The sequence below is a fragment of the Magnolia sinica genome, chromosome 12, assembly GCF_029962835.1.
Source record: "Magnolia sinica isolate HGM2019 chromosome 12, MsV1, whole genome shotgun sequence".
Classification (NCBI taxonomy): domain Eukaryota; kingdom Viridiplantae; phylum Streptophyta; class Magnoliopsida; order Magnoliales; family Magnoliaceae; genus Magnolia; species Magnolia sinica.
Genome location: NC_080584.1, coordinates 22724068 through 22731914, shown reverse-complemented (window position 1 = coordinate 22731914; position 7847 = coordinate 22724068). Strand labels below are relative to the sequence as shown.

Below are 7847 nucleotides of genomic sequence, written 5' to 3'. Positions count from 1 at the left end.
GGTAATAGTATAGTGGATCATACTCATGCAAAATCCAACATGGATCATGCATGCATGCTTGTCAATTCAAACTATCTAAATCATGGGTCCCACTAGGTGAGGTTAGCAAAAAAAAGTATGATTAAGTTACATTCATCCAATTTGTGTGATTTCTAGAACATGCCCCCATCTAGAGTCAGCCTGATTTCGAATGGTCTGGATATACATATTCCAACAATTTTATGATTTCAACTTCAAATTTCTTTTTGTGCATGGTATAATAATTGGAAAAGAATCCCTGTAAATACATGCCACTTATTTGTTTGAAAAAAAAAAGACTTGGCATATTTTGAGCTTTCCGGACATGTGACAAATGGCCATCCATCACTTATGTAGAGGCGGAAGTTATGAGGGGCCCACTAAGATGTCCGTAAGGAATCTACCTCTCTCATCACTTTTTCCAGCCAGCTCATGCTCTAGTACATGATTTGAAAAATGAGGTAGATCCAAAACTCAAGTGGGACACACTGCACAAAACATTGAGAATGAATGGAAACACCCACCATTGAAAACTTCCTGGGTGCTTACCATGATGCTTGTATGCCATCCAAATAGGGGTTGTTTCGCTACCCATCCCCTTCCTATTTCTTCCCCCCAATAACTCTTTGATATGTGCCAGTTTAATTGGTCGCACCAAAATTTCATGGTATTTGTTGCAACCAAAAACAACCTAAAATAAATATGAAATTATGAGAAGAGAAATGTCTCTGTGGTAGAGAGAGTTGAATAAGAAACCAGTAACATTAGAGTTGAATCAAGCTTAAGCACTTCTGCTCAGTCCTTTTGTGCACACCAGTACATCAAAACTCAAACCAGTAGTTGACTGATAGAAAGAAAGGCTAGGATTAACTAAATTGTCATTTGGATTCAAATTTCCAGTACTGTGATTGAGCATAAGAAAGCATATTGGGCATAGCTGGCACTCGACCTACCAAAATCCTAATTTTTCAAGATCCCTTTTACCCAAATAGATACTTGTATGCATCCGCTCACAGCATTTGTCAGATTGAAATAAATAGTCTATTCCTCACATTTAAAATGAATATGCATTACAATTACTACGGCGCTACTATCCTTTCATAATCAAATACATGAAATCCTTCTTATATACTACAAAAAATATTTGAAGTACTGCATCAGACATGCCTAAAACACAAAGAGGATGAACAACATTGATAGATTTCAAGGAATTGGCACAAAACCCAAAATACACCACTTACAAGCAGAGCTAAACGCAGACAATGCAAATCCCCAACTAAGGATTTGACAATACACATCCCTAATTAGGGATTTGTTATACAAATCTCTAATTAGGGATTCGACAATGCATATCCCTAATCAAATATTCTAAATTGCAGAAAGCAACAGTGAGAAGAGGAAAACCTTACCTCAAACCTGAGAATCTGAGATTTACGAGCAGCAGAAGGCCGAACTGTAGCAGAGGGCTGATGAGATAGGGAGATAGAGGACTAGAGTTTTGAGAGAGAGAGAGACAGAGAGAGAGAGAGGGAGAGGGATGTGGGCACTGGAATGAAATGTGGGCGCTGGATGTGGGCGCGAGAATGAAATTCGATGTTTTTTTTGCGGGTGCGGACGCCCACTTGAGACGAATGGTGATGTGTTGGGGGCTACGTGTGGCCCACCATAATGTATGTCATTTATCTGTGCCATCCAATAAATTCAACTAATTTTTTAGAGCTTTATCCCAAAAATTTTGGCAAATAGAAGGCTCACATGGACCACACTAGAAATCAATAAAAGGCACTTAATCTCCATTGTTTCCTATGGTGTGGTCCACTTGAGCTTTAAATTTATTTAATTTTTGGGGCTAATGCATTAAAATTAATGTAAAAAAGGATGGACGGCTTAGATTAAATACAAAAATTATGGTGGGCCCCATAGAAGTTCTAACAAATGTGCCTTTGTCGTCGCGGGCACGGCTATTTAGCTATGGATTAAATCTGTAGTAATATAGCTACGGTTTATATCCGTAACTAAAACCTCCCATAGTCCGTAGCCTTTGCTCATTTTTTTTGGTAGTGTTTGAATTTAATCTCCATTGTGGTTGCCGTGAAGTCTTAGCATTATCCTCTAGATAAATGCGATGAGTACAAATCGAATGGCCAATTCCCTAGAGGTTCACAATCGACCATCCAATGGTTTCCTTAAACTTAATGAGAGTAGAGATAAGCATACTCTCCTATTCCTGATCAAGGTGGGAAGAAATCACCATCAAGTATGTCTCATCTTGACCTAAATAGACGTATTTCAAATTAGAGGGCAAAGGTTTTAAGTCAAGCTTCGGTGCCTTGAGGTTAGATGATAGAGGCACTACGTAAGTTTGAGGTAATTCTTCAAATTGTGGCCTCCACCGGTTAACTTCAAGTACCAGAATAGTATCCAACATGGTTCCCATCTCCTTAATCACATTATCATCTAAATCATGGGAGTGGGCCAGGCACGTCTCTAGAGGGTCAGAGGATAAGGTCAGAAAAGTTCTATCTTCTACGAAAGAGTCAATCAGGTTAATATCGTGGGAATCGTCAATCGGAATCGACATGCCGAAAGGTCACAATGTGGACATCCAACCATCATTGCTCATTAATGTGGACATCTAACCAACATTGCTCCCAAGGGGTGGCCTACATATAGAGCCAAAACCTATAATGAGCTCATGGCCTCACATAAGGGCCATATACACATCAAGTGGGCCGCATCGCATGGGCCTCGAATATATTACATTGGGCCTCCCTCACAGGCCTCAAATACATCACATTGGGCCTCGCCCATGGGCCTTGAATACATCACATTGTGCCTTGCCCACGGGCCTCGAATACATCACATTGGGCCTCGCCCATGGGCCTCGAATACATCACATTGAGCCTTGCCCACGAGCCTCGAATACATCACATTGGGCCTCACCCACGGGCCTCGAATACATCACATTGGGCCTTGACCACGGGCCTCAAATACATCACAGTGGGCCTCGCCCACGGGCCTCGAATACATCACATTGGGCCTTGCCCATGGGCCTCGAATACATCACAGTCAGCCCACACAAAGGCCTCACAAATGTCTCATTGGACCTCATATAAATCAAATGGGCCGATCAAATAGGCTGATCAAATGGGCCAAATCAAATGAGCTAATCAAATGGGCCGAATCAATGGGTCAAATCAAATGAGTCAATTCAAATGGGCCGAATCAATGGGTCGGATCAAATGGGCCAATTCAAATGGGCCGAATTAATGGGCTGATTCAAATGGGCCAAATCAATGGCCAGATCAAATGGGCCAATTCAAATGGGCCGAATCAATGGGCCAGATCAAATGGGCCGATTCAATGGGCCAGATCAAATGGGCCGATTCAAATGGGCCAAGCCGAATAGGCCAAGTCAAATAGGCCGAGTCAAATGGCTAAGTCAAGTAGGCCGAGTCAAATGGCCGAGTCGAATAGGCCGAGTCAAATGGCCGAGTCGAATGGGCCGAGTTAAATGGGCTGAGTCAAATGCACCATTCATCCATTGTTAGAGATCATTATAGTGCATAAAAAAATGAATCATATCCAAAGGATCATCTGGACCATACCACAAATGGCAGTGGTGATAATGATTTCCACAATTAAATTTCTAGTGGGCCCACCATAGTATTTATTTTCCATCCATACTATTCATAAGGTCACAAGGACTTGGACAGGGAAGGAAAACAAATATCATATTGAATCAAAACTTCTGTAACCCAAAGGGGTTTCAAGGGTGGGCGTTCAACACCACTATTTTCTATAGGGTGGTCCACTTGATATTAGATCTGCCTTATTTTTAATCTCAAGTCGTGAGACAAGGTGGCCCCAAATAGGTGGACGGTTTGGATGGGAAAACACCCATCAGCATGGGGCCGCTGGAACGCCAGATGGATGGACGGCGTGGTAGAACAATACATCAAGGTGGGGTGCATGGGGCATGATAGACAGATGGACGGCTTGGATATAGGATGCATGCATCATAGGGGCCCACCGTCCCATCCTACGGATGGTGTGGATAAGACCCATACATCACGTGTGGTCCACACGTGTGGACCCCTAGTCCACGGAGACCCCTGACCGTCCAGCGATGGTGGGTCCCACTAGATAGATGGATGGTGTGGGTTCAGTCCCACGTACAGCAGCCCAGCTGCTACATCTGAGGATGGGTCCCACGTGGTGCCCCACCCCACATCACTCTGTGTGTGTGTGTGTGTATTATAAAATATAATATAATATAATATAATATATTGTATCATAATATAATATATACCAATCAAAATGCCCATGCTCACCATCCAGAGCCATTTGGATGGTGCAAAATCATGATAAAGGTGGGTCTCACACTCATGGCCCATCAAAGATTTAAATCTACTTGATTGCAGTCTCTAGCCTGAGGACGAACTCACCAAAAGAATGGACGGTTGGATGTAACACATACATCACAGTGACTACTCAAAGCTCCTATGCGTCCCAGGTATAAATGGATGGACGGTTGATATGCAACACAAGCATCAAGGTGGGGCAGATGGATGGACGGCTTGATGTGAACGTACCTGGTGGGACCTACAAGCTGCAGACGTCAGCTGCAGTATACATATAATATAATATATTAATATAATATAATATAATATACTATCATATAATATAATATATTATATTATATTATATTATAATATACATATCATACATGAATTACAAAAAAAGCCACTGTCCAGACCCCAGGGTGCTCTAGACGGTGTTGATCTAGTGCATGAAATCATGGTGGGTACACACGTAGGAGTGGCCCACCATAGCATTTATTATAAAATATTATATTATACAATAATATATCATATTTATATATAAAAACATGTGTGTGTGGGAGGGTGGAGGTATCAACGTCCAGCGTCCAGAGACGCTGGACGAACGGCTGCTAGATGAAACACATCCATCATAGTAGGCCCCACATGAATGGACGGTTGCACACAAGCAACCAATGGGGCCCACGTGGTGGCCCACTAGAGCCTTGGATCGGCTAATATTTGTGTTTTTACATCATTTGGGCCAGTCCCAATGGACTACCATGTGTACCACTCGGTGGACAGCATGGATAAAATACATACTTCATGGTGGGTTACACACACACACACACACCATCCATACAAAAGAGAGAGAGAGAGAGAGAGAGAGAGAAACGGTGAGATAGAGGGACCCTGCCACTATGGGCCCCTCTCTACATTCTATACATTAATGTGGGTTCTGTTACAAGTGGGCCCTAAATTAAAAAAAATGAGATGATGAAACACCCACCGTTAGATGTCATCTTCCTTCTTCTGCCTATAGGTTCTGGAGCTCCAAGGAAACAATTTCAACCATTGAGATGATCTTTGGATGGTGGAGATGGGAGGTAAGAAGGTGGGCCACACTAGCTTCTCTATGGAAGCCATGGACGTTGGGTGCTTGGGAGAATGAGAGAGAAATGACAGAAAGAGAGGTGATATAAGGAGAGAGGGATGTGTGTGTAAGAAAAGGGATGGGTTGGGTTGAATTTTAGGTGAGAGAGGGATGGGTGAAAAGAGAGAGAGAGTTGACTTTAGGTAAGGGTGGTGTAAGAGGGGGATGGTTGCTTATACTTGACTTGATTTAACTGATGGATTGATGTGGCATGTTGTAAAGATTCTCTCAGAATTCGCAATGTGCAGTGTTTTTCTCGAACTGAATGAGGGGCCACATCTCTTGGCCTAGGTATCACCTCGGCACATGAGACGCAACCTTAGAACTGCGGCGACGGCGTGGTCACACTAGTACAAGTCTCGAGCCGAGCCGACTCAGATCGACAGGATGCGACTCAGAGTCGTGCGCAAACGCCGATTACAGATCGCGGGTTGCCGAAATTCGACTAGGGGAACTGTGGAAGCATAGGGAACGATACGGTCTACGATATGGGCCTGACAACTCCATTCCTACAATTAATGATTACATTTGATGTGGCAATGAATGAGCGACTAAGAATGATGGGATTTAAGTGCTCATGTCCATGATGGGTTGAGTGTCCAAGACAATAAAATCTACCGGGTAGTAGAATTTGTCAACCTGGACCAACACATCTTCAATTATCCCTCTTAGTACACGAACTAAGTAATCAGCAAGTTGTAATGTGGTCCGGGTGGGTTTTAATTCACCTCGACCTAGTTGTTCATAGATCGAGTAATGGATCAGATTTACACTCGCTCCTAAGTCAAGAAGTGCGTACTCAATCTAGTAATTCCCAATTACACAAGCAATGGTTGGGCTACCGGGATCTTTATATTTCTGTGGCATATCTTGCTTCAGGATGGAACTCACTTTTTCTGTTAAAAAGATTATCTTTTGAATATTTTGTCATCTTTTGGTTATACACAAGTCTTTCAGAAATTTGGCATATGAAGGTATTTATTTAATGACATCCAGTAGAGGTATATTGACCTTAACTTATTTCGGCACCTCTAAAATGTCCTGAGAGTTAGAGAGAGGTTTTGATGCAATCAACCGTTCGGAAAATGGAGCAATCGGCTTGCCTTAGAGTTCTGGTTCTAATTCTTATGGAGCAGTACTAGATCTATCATTGTTATCCTCTTTCGGGTCCTTAGGCTTTTCAGCCTTGACCAGAATGGTTTTGTCAATGGTCTTCCCACTCCTAAGAGTGGTGATAGATTTAGCTTGCTCCATCTAATTTGAAGAGCTTGGGTCGCTGACTTCATACTGCGATTTTGGATTAGGAAGAGGTTGAGATGGGAGGTTCCCATTAAAATTCTTTGTCTCAAATCCTTGTATGGCCTTTGTAAGGTCTTAAAAGGCTTTTAGCATCCCCTGATTGAAAAGCTCTTGATTTTGAAGATGATTTAAAACTGGATCCTCTTGAGGTTTCCCTTGATTTGGAATTTTATTAAAGAATCCTTGAGTAGCAGTTTGTCCATTCCTCCAACTGAAGTTTGGATGATTTCTCCAACTAGGATTGTATGTATTGGAAGTGGGTCCATTGAATTTCTTTGGTAATTATTCACAGCATTAGATTGCTCATTCAGTACCTCTTGAAAAGCAGGTATTGTTGGGCAATTTTCAGTTGTGTGAATGTTGCAAGCACAAATACCGCAAACAATTTCCATAGCCCTATCCTTCTTTAGTTCTATGGCTTCAAATCTCCTTACAAGATCAGCCACTTTAGCATTGAATCATCATCTTCTTTCAGAAGGTATATTCAGCCCATCTCCTTTGATTGAGTGGGCCTAGAGGTGGTGCTCTATTTTGGGGAGACGTCCCATAATTGTGCATTTTCAGCAAATCTGTCCAAATAATCCCACACATCATCGACATTTTTGTTTATGAATTCCCCATTACACATTATCTCAATAAATTGCCACATGGAGGATGTCAGTCCATCATAGAAAAAGTGTGTAATGTGCCACATTTTAAAACCGTGTTGTGGGTATGAACTGACAAGATCCTTGAACTACTCCCAACATTGAAAGAATGTTTCATCTTCCTTTTAGGCAAAGTTCATGATTGACTTTCTGAGGGTGTTTGTTTTATTGTGTGAAAAAAATTTCTTTATGAACTCTCTTGTCATATCGTTCTATCTACCAATAGATTGAGGACGTAGCAAATGCAACCACGTCTTAGCTTTCTCTTTCAAAGAAAAGGGAAAGAGTTTCAACCTGACCGTGTCATCAAGCACGTTAGGAAAATATAAAGTTGTTATGATCTCATCAAATTATTTCAAGTGTAGAAATAAAGATTCAGATTCAACTCCATAGAATTTTAGAAGGAGT

The 7847-nt window shown here is 41.9% G+C and overlaps 1 non-coding gene across 1 annotated transcript; it reads left to right on the top strand.

The window, feature by feature from the left end:
- The first annotated feature begins 7490 nt into the window (after positions 1-7490).
- On the top strand, positions 7491-7597 carry LOC131222102 (small nucleolar RNA R71). Its single transcript, XR_009159809.1, has one exon. It is a non-coding gene; the product is annotated as a small nucleolar RNA R71 (small nucleolar RNA).
- Positions 7598-7847: the final 250 nt, after the last annotated feature.